The following is a 15,303-nucleotide window of genomic DNA, read 5'->3' on the forward strand; positions in this document are numbered from 1 at the left end:
AATGCTCTCAGAGACATGTTATTGAAATAACATGCTTCTAAGTTTCTTTTTATCACATTTTTATATTTACGTATCATAAATGAATTATTAAGAGAGATAAAATAAGAGATAAAATAAGAAGTCTTAACTTATTTATCAATGAAGATAGGGAGATTGATGAACAATAAAAAGATTTATTTAATAGTTTTTTCACCTATGCCTATATATGTAATATGTCTATCTGTTTATATACCAAGATATATATATTTATAATTTAATTCATCTTTCACAGTGTAAGGAAAATCCCCCCCTCCCCAATTCATCTGGGTGCTTCTGAGGTTCTGTGTTTCACAATGTAGAATATATCAATTTATGGTGAGTCCTGGACTAAGTCAGGGAGATTATAGTAGCACCATTGCAACAAGGGTAGCTTTCCACTAAAGGAAATACATTTTCCGAAGGGTAATGATATGAAAATGAGGCAATAAGCAAAATGAGCCAGGGACATAGACAAGGTGAACCAACAAATCAACATGAGATTAGTGAGAAAAAATGCCATATTTTGCTAACACGTATAAAGAAAATTTATGTAAGTGCATACATAGATATTTATGTATTGAAAATAAACTAGAATAAAGTAGACATTAATGAATAGAGAGAGAAATGAGAGGCTTCACATGAAAAGGAGAAGGCTTCACCTTCATATTAAGAGTATAAAAGATAAATTTTACCAGAGAGGGAGGATGTGTTCACTTATACACATTTACACCTGGTTGAGGGGTCATAAGAAACGGACCATTGATATCATTTATTCAATTAGGAAAACACTTAAGGATTAAGACAAAAACTTCTTCTATTCAGTTGCCAGGACCTTTACTGGCTTGAAAGAATTTTCAGTTTAGCTTTAATCAGCTATTTGTATGAAAGTGTCACAACCTCCACAACAAATAAATTAAAAAAGGTCTCATACGTGGGATAATAAAGAAACTTAGAAGGGAATAACAAAGGGTCAAAGTAATAGGAACAAGAGGGTTTGTCTACTAGAATTGATTTTACATTGGAGGAGGTTGTGTGGAAGGTACACTGGTGGAGGGAAATAAGCACTCTTATTTTTGGATTTTCAAAGTGTGATTTTGGAATAAAGTATGCATGCAAACTAAATCTTACAATATTATAAATCACGATACCTCAATAAAAATGGGAAAATAATTTAAAAATCTCATTAAATAACAAAATGAATTTTCACAATTTAAATAATAGTACCAAACTTCCCAAGGTCCATAGATCTTGATGAATCTTTAATTCTTCATACCAAGGTTCTATTATTGGAAGTGTACTCTTTTTATTGAGCAAAGATTGTCTGTATATTTCTTTTTTGGGAGACCAATTCTGCAAGTCTCTGTCTACATCTATATCTGTTATTTTTCATCAATATATCCTCTACAACTATTTGACTATGTACCATACACAGAAAAATAATTTATAAGTTTTTTGAAAACTGCGAAGAAAAGCAAAATGAATGGTGAATATACAATGTTCAACACACGATATCTCAAAACTAATTTATCCAATAGTTCTGTTGATTATGAAGTAATCTGATATAATACATACCTTTTTAATTTTGTTGTGGTGCAAGTTTAATTTCTTTGCTCTCTTTCTAAATATGAAATTTTAAGCATTTGTCCACCCATATCTATAAAACTGAAGTCCGGGAAGTGAGTTATCTATTATTCTTGATTTAAAATATTTTAATTTTGGTATGTCTAAAGGAGAGAAAAAAATATCCTGTTATTTCTGTTTCTAAAAATTCAAAACCAATGAAGCAAGCTATTTCTCTTCAGTGCTGTTATAGACAACAAAGGAGCTAACTGATTAATTCCAGGGGTCTGTTATTATTTGTAAACTAATTCTTAAATAAGGATACTTAACAGATGCCTCTTGCTCCAGATGGTACCATTTAACTGCCTGTGTTACTCTTGAGTGGTTTTCTGTTCTTGCTTTAAACAAATACTTAACACAGCAATTCTGTTATCAAGAATTTTCTCTTAAAATTTAAAAACACTCTGAAAGTGCTTCATGAAGTGGAAGCACGGTAACTTTCTTCTGCAGGAACACTATCACTAAAAATGAATAGCATGAAATTTCTGCAAGAGATGGAAAGCTCAACTAATCAAGAGGAAAGGAAAAGACTCTCTATACTTAATCTGAAGATATGAGTGTGATCCTTGCTCTGTTACTCATTAGCTTTGTGACTTTGAAAAATTTCAGAAAAGTGGGACTGGTGAGGCCGGAGCTATAGCACAGCAATAAGGCGTTTGCTTTGCACGAGGCCAACACAGGATGGACACCTGTTAGAATCCCAGCATCCCATATGGATCCCCGAGCCTGCCAGGAGCACAGAGCACAGAGCCAGGAGTAACCCCTGAGCGCCACCGGTGTGACCTAAAACCAAAAAAGAAAAGTGGGAATGCAACCAAGCCATCCATAGAATTCGTTTGAGGACTAAACAAGAGCATCAATACTTTCCAACAGCATTTCTAATGGAGTCTAATCATGTCACCAGAATGAAAATAGGTTTTTTTGTGTTGCCATTTGAAAAATGTCATGATACACATAAAATGAACTTAAGTGATCACTTTTTTTTTTTTTTTTTTTTTTTTTTTTTTTTTAATGTAATTTTTATTTTGATCATAGTGGCTTACATATTGTTGACAATAATATTTTAGGTATATATTTACATAAAATCAGGGGGGATTCCCATCCCTAAGTTGTCCTCCCTACACCTCCGTTTTTGTCCTACCTCCCTTTTCCTCTTCCCTCTCCCCCAGGGCGTCTAGAATATGTGGTCCCCTCTGTATCTAACCTACTACTTAGTAGTCTTGCATCAGTTTGGTCTTGATGCCTCCCTGATTTCCCCCTCTAAGTGGGGGCAGGGCTAGCTAGTTCAAGTTGCGTGGTTTTGCCTGAAAAGGTGAAAATATATAAACTGGGGGTAAAAGTCTAATACCCCGGAGATGGGCAGAATCCTTCTAGAGGTTCTCATCATCGATTTGGGAAATGAGTGAGAGAAAGAATGTGAAACACTCCACCAGTACCAAAAAAAGTGTCAAATATCCAGTGAGGACTCCAGCTATATCGATAAGCACCACTAAAGACAGATAAACAAAATAAAACAAAACAAACAAAAACCAAAAACAACAAAAAACAAACAAACAAAAAAAAACACGCCGTGGTCTTGAAATAAGAAACCTGGCGTAGCCCCTCTCGAAAGAAAAGGAAGAGAGAAAAGAAGAAAAGTAAATAAATAAATAAATAAGGATATCTGGGGACAACGATTTCAATAATCACAACCAAACAGAGAAATCGACCAAAATAGCTAGGTAAATAAAAATAATAATAACAATAATAAATGAAGGTAATATATATATACATATACATATACATATACATATATATATAAATGTCCAAGGTTTTGTGTTTTTTTTCTTTTTTTTTTCCCTTCTGCCCTGGCACAGTAAATATTGGGGTCATTCGAAAAGGAATTCACTTGCCCTATGCGATATGGGGTTTCTCCGTCCTTGGAGTATACTGTCATGGGATCAACTCTAGTCTTTGCTCAGGATCATTACTCTCCTGGTGGTGGGTTTTTTTATTTATTTATTTATTTTTTTTGGTGTGTGGAAGACTTCTGCTCTGTCCAGGGTGATGCAATCAGAGCTCTGTGTTTAGAGGTCTCAGTATCCGTACAGATCCTGAGATGGGACTTATGGTGAAGTCAGTCTTTGTGAATCTAGAGGTTCTGTTACCTCAGTGCCATTTTAATCCGTCTTCTGTGGTTGGTGATCTTAGTCTTTGCCCTGAACCTAGGATGGCATCTAGGATAGCGTCTTTCTTTGTGCTTCCAGAAGCCCCTTTCCGTTACAATTGTCTCTGTCGGACCTTTGGGACTGAGGATCATGCTTATTGTGCAGGTCTTAGTTCAAACCCTAGACTAGGGCTTTTTTATTGGTCCCAAGATGTATACAGTCTGGTCGTGGTTCTCGTATCCAGTCATCTGTAAAACGCAATCTTGGCTTTTGGACCTACCAAAGGGTGCCACGTCTTCTGGTTTTGTCTTGTCGTTGGCTGGTGAGGTAGGCTAAACTGCTCTGAGGTCAAGTTGTTCACATTTTCCTCATTGTCGGGATATCGTGTTTAGGCTGGCCCTTGTTGTTGACCCTGCAGTACTAATGCTGTCCCAGATGGAGTTTGTTTCTTGCAGCTGTTGTGAAGAGCTGTGCCGTTTCTATGTCTGGGATCCAGGGTTCAAGGTTGGTTGAGTGGTGTCTAATCACCTGAGGTCTAAGTTGATTCCACATGACATATTTTCAAGGTAGGAGATAACCCTGTATTGTAAACAACTATGAGTTCCTATCTTTAGTAGATAAGCTCTCTTTTTTTTTTATATGTAAGATTTCCCCTTTATTTAGTGTGCCTTTGCAGAGGGAAGTGGTGCTCCATTATACTGTCCGTGTATTTGGATTGGACAGAGTGGGTAACAAAAATAGGTCGCATACCCAAAAACGATTTAAAAAAAAAATAAAAAATAAAAAGAAATAAAAGTGTATGTGCCCACAAATATATATGTAGGGCAAACATTTAAAAAAAAAAGGGAGAGAGATAAAATGAGTTAGCGAAATTTTTAAAGGACCAAAGTGGTGCAAGAGACTACTTTACATTTGGAGGAGAACATGTAAAGAGGTGGTGTATTACAGGTCTTATGCCTATGTTGAAAGTACAGTTTTTCCCGTTGTCTTTTGGATTTTTCTTGTGGTGTGTGGGTTCCCAGGCATCTTCCAATCACTCCCCCTGACCTTCTTCATATTGATAAAAATTTGCGGCAGGGAATTCTTGGAAGAGTTCTTGCATTGGGGATACTATTGGACCTAAGTCCGGTTTCAGGAAACAGTCCACGTTAGGGGGAGATGGTAGGGAGGGCCTCGTAGCATGAGTCTTCAGGGAAGTTGGCTGTCTTTTCTTGCAGGAGATGAGGTGTGGGATTGGCTGGGTGTCCCCTCGCCTGGTTGCTGGGTACTGGTTCGTTGGGTAGGAGGTCGATCTTGATGCCTAAGAGATTAGGGACTGAGGGTGGAGAGTTTTAATATGGTGGGAGATCTGGATGGGATTGAGGGGTGATGGGATAGTTGGATTTCCGGGGGGGGGGAAGGGGAAGGTATAAGGGAGGGGTATGAAGGAAGAGAAAAGAGAAAATACCGTAGAAAGGGAGAAGAGAAAGGGGAAAAAGTAAAGAGAAGAATAGAAGAGAAAAAAAAGAAAAAAAAGAAAAGAGTAGCGAGAAGAAAGGAGAGAGTAGCAAGGGAATGCTGGTTTGGTTGAATGTGTTCGATGACTAGAGCCTGTAGTTTAGGTCTGTACGTCGTCACACGTACTGCTTTGGTGGTCTGACTGGTCCCGTGCTTCAATTCCTAAAAGAAGGTTTAACCTAGAAATAAAGTCTATGTTAAAGAGTTTTCTCGTGGCCATCTCGTCTTGCAAACAAGGTATGGTATCTCGTGTGGTATCCCGAGTTGCCATCTTAGTTTGTCCGCCCTTTGTATCTAAGGGTGCCTGTGGACAGAAAAGCTGAGAGGTTATTTAAAATGTAGCAAGGTAAAGGAATTAAAACATAGTGTTATGGTATATTGCCATTGCAGTCCGTGATTTCCTGTGGTGTTCTATACTTGTGTTCCTGTTTACGATCTCTAAGGGATTATTGTGAGCTTTTGTTGTGGGGGTCTGATTACGTACCTGTTCTCTCTATGTTGCTGTTTCTGTTGTTGCTGTTTTCTTTGTGGTATAATGAGCCGTCAAGAGTTTGCGTTGTTCCTTTTTCATGTATTTTGGACACTGCTCCCACGTATATGTTGACTATTACAGTGTTCAGAGTTTCTACCCTGTTAAACCCTGTTGTATGATTGTTAGGTATTAGTTGTGTGTAAAATATATGTTCTAGGTGTTTCAGAATAGTGCTACCATTCTGTGTTTTTCTTTTGTCTTCTGACTTACTTCGTTTAACATAACATGATCTAGGTCCATCCATGTTGCTGCAAAGTCTGTGATTGTATCATTTCTAACTGCCATGTAATATTCCATTGTGTATATGTACCACATCTTGATGATCCATTCATCCGTTGTTGGACATCTAGGTTGGTTCCAAGATTTGGCTATTATACTGAGTGCTGCAATAAATAGTGGGGTGCATACGTATTTTGGAATGAATGTCCTTCCATCTTGTGGATATATGCCTAGGAGAGCAATTGCTGGGTCAAATGGCAGCTCAATTCTGAGTTCTTTGAGCACTCTCCAGACTTTCCTCCATAGGTGTTGGACTAGGGGGCATTCCCACCAGCAGTGGATGAGAGTTCCTTTCATACCGCATCCCCGCCAACAAAGGTTGTTTCCATTATTTTTGATGTGAGCCATCCTCACTGGTGTAAGGTGGTATCTCATTGTTGTCTTGATTTGGATCTCCCTGATGATGAGTGAAGGTGAGCATGTTTTCATGTGTTTGTTGGCCATCCTTCTGTCTTCCTCAGAGAAGTGTCTATTCATTTCATCTCCCCATTTTTTTATGGCTTTATTTGGTTTTGGGGGGCTCAGCTTTCTGAGTGCTTTGTATGTTCTAGATATCAGCCCTTTATCTGATATGTCGAGTGAAAAGATTTTTTCCCATTCTGTTAACTGTCTTCTTGCATTAAGTAGGGTTTCTTTTGCCATGCAGAAGCTTTTAAGTTTAATGTAGTCCCATTTGTTTATATTTGATGTTAATGTTCTTGCCATTGGTGCTCCATTCTCAAAGACCTTTTTGATGTATAGGTCTTCGAGTGTTCTACCTATTTTATTCTCGATAAACTTTATAGATTCAGGTCTGATTTCAAGGTCTTTGATCCATTTTGAGTTAACTTTTGTATAAGGGGTGAGGTATGGGTCAATCTTCACTTTCGTACATGTGGTTTTCCAGTTGTACCAACACCATTTGTTGAATAGACTTCCTTTGTTCCATTTCAGGTTCTTACCTCTTTTATCAAATATTAGTTGGCTGTATATCTTGGGGTTTATGTCTGGGAATTCTGTTCTGACCCACTGGTCTGAAGTCCTGTCTCTGTTCCAGTACCATGCTGTTTTGACTACTATGGCTTTATAGTATAGTTTCAAGTTAGGTAAGGAGATGCCTCCCAGCTTTTTGTTTTTCAGTATGTTTTTGGCTATCCTGGGTCTTTTGTGGTTCCAGATAAATTTTATGATTGATTGTTCTATTTCTTTAAAGAATGGTGTCTGGATTTGGATAGGGATTGCATTAAATCTATATAGTAGTTTGGGTAGGATAGTCATTTTGACTATGTTAATTCTACCTATCCATGAGCATGGGATGTTTTTCCAATTCTTTAGATCGTCTTCAATTTCTTTCTGAAGCATTTTGAAGTTTCCCTGGTATAGGTCTTTCACTTCCCTTGTAAGGTTGATTCCTAGGTACCTGATATTTTTTGATACTATTTTAAATGGTATTGTGTTTTTAATCTCTCTCTCCTCGATTTCGTTGTTTGTATATAGAAATGCTACTGTCTTTTGTGTATTGACTTTGTATCCAGCCACTTTGCTGTATTGGTTAATTGTTTCTAGGAGTTTTACTGTGGACTCTTTAGGATTTTCGATGTATATCATCATATCATCTGCAAATAGAGATAGCTTGTGTTCCTCTTTCCCAATTTGGATTCCTTTGATTCCCTTCTCTTGTCGGATTGCTATTGCTAGGACTTCTAGGGTTATATTGAATAAGAGTGGAGAGAGTGGACAGCCTTGTCTAGTTCCTGACCTTAATGGAAATGCTTCTAGTTTCTCGCCATTAAGTATAATGTTGGCTGTAGGCTTTTCATAGATAGCTGTGACTATCTTGAGGAAGGTTCCTTCTAACCCTATTTTGCTGAGTGTCGTTAACATGAAAGGGTGTTGGATCTTGTCAAATGCCTTCTCTGCATCGATTGATATGATCATGTGGTTTTTGTTTTTCTTGTTGTTGATGTGATGTATAATGTTGATTGATTTGCGTATGTTGAACCAACCTTGCATTCCTGGTATAAATCCCACTTGGTCATGATGTATGATCTTTTTGATGAAGTGCTGGATTCGGTTTGCTAATATTTTGTTGAGTATCTTTGCATCTATGTTCATTAGTGAGATTGGTCTGTAGTTTTCTTTCTTGGTGGTATCTTTGCCATCTTTGGGAATGAGTGTGATATTTGCCTCATAGAAGGAGTTAGGGAGGATTCCTGTTTTTTCTATGGCTTGGAAGAGCCTATGGAAAAGTGGTAGTAAATCTTCCCGGAATGTTTGGTAGAATTCACCTGTAAATCCATCTGGGCCTGGGCTTTTGTTCTTAGGGAGTTTTTTAATTACATCTTCAATTTCCTCTGAGGTGATTGGTCTGTTTAGGCTTTCTAGTTCTTCCTTTTCCAGTCTTGGAAGAGGGTGTTTGTCCAAGAATCTGTCAATTTCTTCTGGGTTCTCTATCTTAGCTGAGTATAGTTGTTCATAATATGATCTTATGATATGTTGTATTTCTTGAGGTTCTGTTGTAATCTCTCCCCTTTCATTTGTGATCCTACTGATTTGGGTGTTTTCCCTCTTCTTTTTGGTGAGTTTTGCCAGTGGTTTGTCTATCTTGTTTATTTTTTCGAAAAACCAACTCCTGGTTTTATTGATTTTTTGTATTGTTTTTTTAGTTTCTGTGTTGTTTATTTCTGCTCTGGTTTTTATTATTTCTTGCCTTCTGGTTGTGGTTGGATTTCTCTGTTGCTGTTGTTCCAATTCTTTGAGGTGATCTTTTAAACTGTTGGTTTTGTTATTTTCTTGTTTCTTGACATAGGCCTGTATCGCTATGAGTTTTCCCCTAATTACTGCTTTTGCTGTGTCCCATAAATTTTGACATGTTGTCTCTTCATTGTCATTTGTCTCAAGGAATCTTTTTATTTCTTCCTTGAGTTGTTCTTTGATCCAGCTGTTGTTGAGCAGCATGTTGTTTAATCTCCAGGTATTGGTTTTTCTCCATTTTTTCTTCTTGACATCGATTTTGAGTTCTGTTGCATAGTGATCTGAAAGGGTACTTCTAATGATCCTTACCTTTGTGGTCTTATATAGGTTGGTTTTGTATCCCAAGACATGGTCTATTCTGGAGAAGGTTCCATGTGGGCTCGAGAAGAATGTGTATTCTGCTTTCTGGGGATGGAGGGCTCTATATAAGTCTATTAGCCCCAAATCTTCTAATTTTTCATTTAGAGCTCTTATTTCTTTGCTATTTTTCTGTTTGGTGGATCTGTCCAGTGGTGATAGTGGAGTATTGAGGTCCCCTACTACTATCACATTTCCCTTCATGTGTTTCTCCAGGTTTACGAGCAGTTGCCTCACATATTTTGCTGACTCTACATTGGGTGCATAGATATTGACCAGGGTTAGTGTTTCTTGATCTAATGTTCCCCTGATCAGTATGTAGTGACCCTCTTTATCTCTGACCACTTTCTTGAGGTTGAATGTAATTTGGTCTGATATAAGAATGGCTGTCCCTGCTCTTTTTTGTTTTCCATTGGCCTGAATAATTACTTTCCATCCTTTGATTCTAAGCCTATGCTTGTCCTGTAGCTGTAGGTGTGTTTCTTGTAGGCAACAGAAGTCCGGTTTATTTTTCCTAATCCAGTTCTCTACTATGTGTCTTTTAATTGGAGAGTTTAGTCCATTAACATTTAGGGAGATTATTGAGAGAGAGGACTGTTGTGCAGTTGTGTTGTGTAGGGTGGCTTTTGTTACAATCGGGGGTTTGGATTGTGTAGTTCATCTCTGAGTAGGTCGTTTAGGATCGGCTTTGTTTGTACAAATAGCTCTAGTTCGGTCTTGTTTGAAAATGTTTTCAGTCTGTTCTCCCATATGAATGATAATTTTGCCGGGTATTGGACTCTAGGTTGGAAGTTTCTTTCATTCAGTCGTTTAAATATGTCATTCCACTGTCTCCTTGCTTGAATTATTTCGATTGGGAGATCTGGTTTGATTCTTATGTCCCTACCTTTGTACTTGAGGTTTTTTTTCTCTCTTATTGCCTTAAGAAGTTCCTCTTTCTCTTTGTTTTTTGCCATTTGGATTACTATATGTCTTGGTGTAGGTTTATTAGGATCTATCTTACTAGGAACTCTCTTGATTTCCTGGAATTGCCCTGAAGTTTCATTCCAAAGGGTGGGGAAGTTCTCTGCTATTATCTCTCTGACTACTTGTTCTTCCCCTTTCCCTATTTCCTCCCCTTCTGGTATACCCACGATTCTTAGATTGTTTCTTTTGTCCTTGTTCATTAGGTACTGGACTTTTCCTTCCAGTGTTTTGCCTTTTATTTCTTTGTTGGTTTCTTGGTCATTTTTTGTTTGCAGTTTTCCTTCGAGTTCTTCGATGTGTTTCTCCAACTCTGTGTTTCTGCTAGTAAGGCTTGTTACTTTGTCTGTTAATTCCTTCACTTCTTTTTGAATGAACTCTCTCATACTCTTTAACATTTCTTCTTTAATTTGGGTGATTCGTTCCTCCATAGTTATCTTATACTCAGTAGCTAAAGTTTCTCTCATTTCTTTTATTAGTTCTTGTGTTTCCTTCCTCATTGCTGCTTTTAGGTCACTTTCCCACAAATCTGTGCGTTTTGGCGGACTTGGAAATTTGTTAGGGTTTGTCTCCGTATCTTCAGATCTTAGGGTTCTCTTTGATTTACCCATATTTCCTTGTGTTTATTGGTGTGCTTTGGAGAGCTGTTTCTTCCAATTTCAGTCTGTTTTGATCCCCTGTGGTGTGGGAATGGGTCCCCTCCCTGAGGGTGGATCTAGTGGTACTGTTGGGTGGGCTTGCCCCGGTTTGGCTCCTCTTGTGCTCTTTTTGTGGCCTGATTCGTTGCTTTGCCCTATTGTTGTCAGCTATTTCTGGGAGGCAGGAAATACCCGACGGGGGGCGGGCACGTTCACGCTGTCCGCGTGGGTGAGCAGAACTTCCCTACCTTCCTGTGGGCAAAGGACCCCCAGCAGGAGGAAGGCAGCCGGTCGCACGGTCGGGGCGGGCGGGAGAGACTTCCTTACCCTCCCGGGAGCAAGGGAACCCCAGCAGGAGGCAGACAGCCGGTCCCACGGTCGGGGCGGGTGGGTGGGATTTTCTTACCTTCCCTGGGGCAAGGGAACCCCCGCAGGAGGAAGGGAGTCGTTCGCACGGTCGGGGAAGGCGGGAGGGACTTTCTTACCTTCCCGGGGGCAAGGGAGCCCCAGCAGGAGGAAGGCAGCCGGTCGCAGGGTCGGGGTGGGCGGAAGGGACTTCCTTACTTTCCCAGGGCAAGGGAACCCCAGCAGGAGGCTGGCAGCCGGTCGCGCGATCGGGGCGGGTGGGAGGGACTTCCTTACTTTCCCGGGGCAAGGGAACCCCAGCCGAAGGAAGGCAGGCGTTCGCACTGTCAGGGCGGGCTGGAGGGACTTCCTTACCTTCCCAGGGCAAGGGAACCCCAGCCGCAGGGAGGCCGGCGTTCGCGCGGTCGGGGCGGGCGGGAGGGACTTCCTTACCTTCCCAGGGCAAGGGAACCCCAGCCGCCCGGCGTTCGCTCGGTCGGGGCGGGCGGGAGGGACTTCCTTACCTTCCCGGGGGCAAGGGAACCCCAGCCGCAGGGAGGCCGGCGTTCGCGCGGTCTGGGCGGGCGGGAGAAACTTCCTTACCTTCCCGGGGGCAAGGGAACCCCAGTCGCAGGGAGGCCGGCGTTTGCGCGGTCGGGGCGGGCGGGAGGGACTTCCTTACCTTTCCAGGGCAAGGGAACCCCAGCCGCAGGGAGGCCGGCGTTCGCTCGGTCGGGGCAGGAGGGACTTCCTTACCTTCCCGGGGGCAAGGGAACCCCAGTCGCAGGGAGGCCGGCGTTTGCGCGGTCGGGGCGGGCGGGAGGGACTTCCTTACCTTCCCAGGGCAAGGGAACCCCAGCCGCAGGGAGGCCGGCGTTCGCGCGGTCGGGGCGGGCGGGAGGGACTTCCTTGCCTTCCCAGGGCAAGGGAACCCCAGCCGCCGGGAGGCCGGCGTTCGCTCGGTCGGGGCGGGCGGGAGGAAGTGATCACTTTTAATGTTTTAAACAGTTTTCAGTCTTTTAAAAGATAGCTGTGGCTCTGCAAAAAGATATGCATCATCCTGTTTTTTACTAAATAATTTGAAAATTTTTTGGTTTCAGAAAAGTAGAAATGTTTTAGTGATATGTAAATTTACTTGTATTGAAGTATAAGATAAATTATGCCAGGCAAAAATGTAAGTTGAAGTCATACTAGAAATTGGATATGGTAAGGAAGTCAGAACCAAAAGACAAAGGTAAACATGATCTTCACTGCTAACCTATGTATGGTTTAGAATATTTGTCTTTTGTAAAAGGAAAATCAAATGTATAATTTGATATATATGTCAAATATATATCAAAATGTATATATTCAAAAGTATAATTTTAAAAGGAAAATCAAATGTACAAAAGGAAGATCAAATATATCATTCATCCATATACTTTTATAATTAATCCTTGCTTGAATAAATTATTAATTTTTGCCTCTATCACAAAGAAATGCCAATTTTAGTGGTGACTGAAACAGTGAAAATTATTCATGTGCTCTCTTTGGCAGCACATATACTAAAATTGGAACGATACAGAGAAGATTAGCATGGCCCCTGCGCAAGGATGACACGCAAATTCGTGAAGCATTCCATAATTAAAAAAAGAAAAGAAAATTATTTATGCTCAGAATAAGCCAAAATGGGAGTCAAAATACCAGCAAGAGAAAATTTAAGTGTATATATATATTTTAAATGTCAAGTTATTTTATATTTTAATAATGCTGAGCACACATTACATGGTATGCTTCTCACTTTACAAATGTCATATAAAGGGGTATTTCAAAGTTTCAGCAAACTTACTCTTTTAAATATACTTTATTTAAAATTAATTTATTATCTAGACACCTAAAATTTACACCATCACATTTCTTTGTGGGGGGCAGTTTGGGGCCAACTTGGTGACACTCAGGAGTTACTCCTGGCACTGCTCTGTCTCTCTTGCTACTAGCAGGCTCAGGGGACCATATGGAATGCCGGGGATCGAACCTCTGTCAGCTGCATGAGAGGCAAATGCCCTACTGCTGTGCTATCACTCCAGCCCCTACATTTCTTAAACTTACATGGCCTCCAGCCAAGGTTCTTATTTGTAAGATATTCCATGAAATACATTTGGAGACATGCTATTCATTCTCCAAAGTATTGCTCATATTCAAACTATTACAAATTAAAATTTTTAAATAGACAACAAATTGGGTTCTATATTTTATTCATTTTTAGCTTTCTCTCCTAATTGACTGTCAAAATTAGTCAATTTTAAGAACAGTAAAAACAACTTATTTAATGATTATGACAACTAGCGCATCAGAATGTTTAAAATAATCAAACAAAAGGCAAAACAAAACGTAACAATATGAATAAATGAAGGAAGTGGAAAGCCTGTCTAGAGTACAGGTGGGATGGGTTGGGGAGGAGGGAGATTTGGGACATTGGTGGTGGGAATGTTGCACCGGTGAAGGGGGGTATTATTTATATGACTGAAAACCAAGTACATATTTGTAATCAAGGTGTTTAAATAAGATATTAATATAAAAAAAAAACAAAAATGTAGTAGTGGTCACAGATTCACAGAACCATGACTGCATTTTGTCTGTTTGCTCTAGATTGAAAATCAATTATGACAGTATCTTTTGTATGTCTGAGGCTCTACACTTGATCCCTACTATTCCAAACTAGCAAAAGCTCTTCCGAAACTAAACTGAAAAGAAACAAAAATTTTCTAAATGACATCAAAGCATACCTACAACAAGTATTATAATAATAAAAACTGGACTAAACTCTCTGAGAACATTGGTGGAGAGATGTTCTCACTGGTGGTTGGTTGGTTTGGTGCTGAAAATTGTATGTTAAAAACTCAATTATGAATAACTTTATTCAATTTATAACAATTCTTTAAATAAAAACAGAAATAGGCAACTGATATTTTAATATTGCTAGTAATGGTGTTTGAATTTTGCCACATTTCACCCTTTATCTCACTATAAGATTAACATTACCCCACCAAAATCTTTTATTCCCTGAAAATCTTAAATTGCTCTTCTTTACAAACAATGACTAATGATTAGAGGATGGGACATGTGTTTTACACAAGAGACATTAGTCAAACGAAAGTGTAAAGGCAAAATAACTATTTATTTATAAAAACTGTAAGCAACACTATTTATAAATAGAAAACCATTTTAATTCTAAGTTAAAACAATTAATTGCATTTTTATAAAACTCATGTTTTTAATATTTTTAATATACTCATCACTGTACCAATATTCTCCCAATGACTCCCACTCCCTTCATTATTATGAAGAATTTTTAATGAATGTAGTATTCAGTTGAAATCTAAACAAACTCTGAGCAAATATGACATCTAAGTATTTAATTTTATCCTCATCCTTGATTAAATTTACACATGTCTTTAATGCCACGTCATACTAATTTGATAAATTTTAAATTATTTTAAAATTCTTAATTTTAGAAACAAAATCAATTGTAAGATGTTTCTTGCTTTGTAAGAATTGTTTTCATTTGTAAATGTTTTGCCGCATAATAAATTGTGCCCTTTTAAAAATGGTAAAAAAACAATCAGTTAAATATTTTATCTCTTTCATGGGATTGTTTTCTCTCTTGAGGTTTTATATGTATGGCTTAAGTGAAAGCTCTGTAAATTTTTAATGGCATTTTGTATATGTTTTAATAATATATAGCTCATAGATTATTAGAGAAAGTACATATATACTAGATAAACCCTGAATTCAAATTCTAGAGGACTTGTTCTGAACTGTCTCCAATTTATATACCTCTCCAAACTCATGCTTCTCATATATAAATAGCACACTATATTTCAGAATATAGTACTACTATGCAATATATACTATATCTAACATACATAGCTCATATAGTTAGTTTATATAGTATATATAGCATAGAAGTACTATATTTCAGAATATTTTTGAAATACACACAAAATATCCTATTAAATAAAACTATCATGCAACTGTTAGTTTGAATGATGAGATGATAAAGTTGTGTTAATCTCCACCCCTCAATTTAAAAAAAAAAGAAACTTTAAAATTTATTAATAAATTTCTAAAAATTATATTATGGTTAATTCGATATTTATATGTAAAGAGTAAAACATCTAACATATGTTGATCT

The 15,303-nt window shown here is 38.5% G+C and overlaps 1 non-coding gene across 1 annotated transcript; it reads left to right on the top strand.

Moving 5' to 3' along the window:
* Positions 1–12,649: 12,649 nt before the first annotated feature.
* On the top strand, positions 12,650–12,756 carry LOC126026633 (U6 spliceosomal RNA). Its single transcript, XR_007501857.1, has one exon. It is a non-coding gene; the product is annotated as a U6 spliceosomal RNA (small nuclear RNA).
* The last annotated feature ends 2,547 nt before the right edge of the window (positions 12,757–15,303 follow it).

Source organism: Suncus etruscus, chromosome 13, assembly GCF_024139225.1.
Source record: "Suncus etruscus isolate mSunEtr1 chromosome 13, mSunEtr1.pri.cur, whole genome shotgun sequence".
Taxonomy (NCBI): domain Eukaryota; kingdom Metazoa; phylum Chordata; class Mammalia; order Eulipotyphla; family Soricidae; genus Suncus; species Suncus etruscus.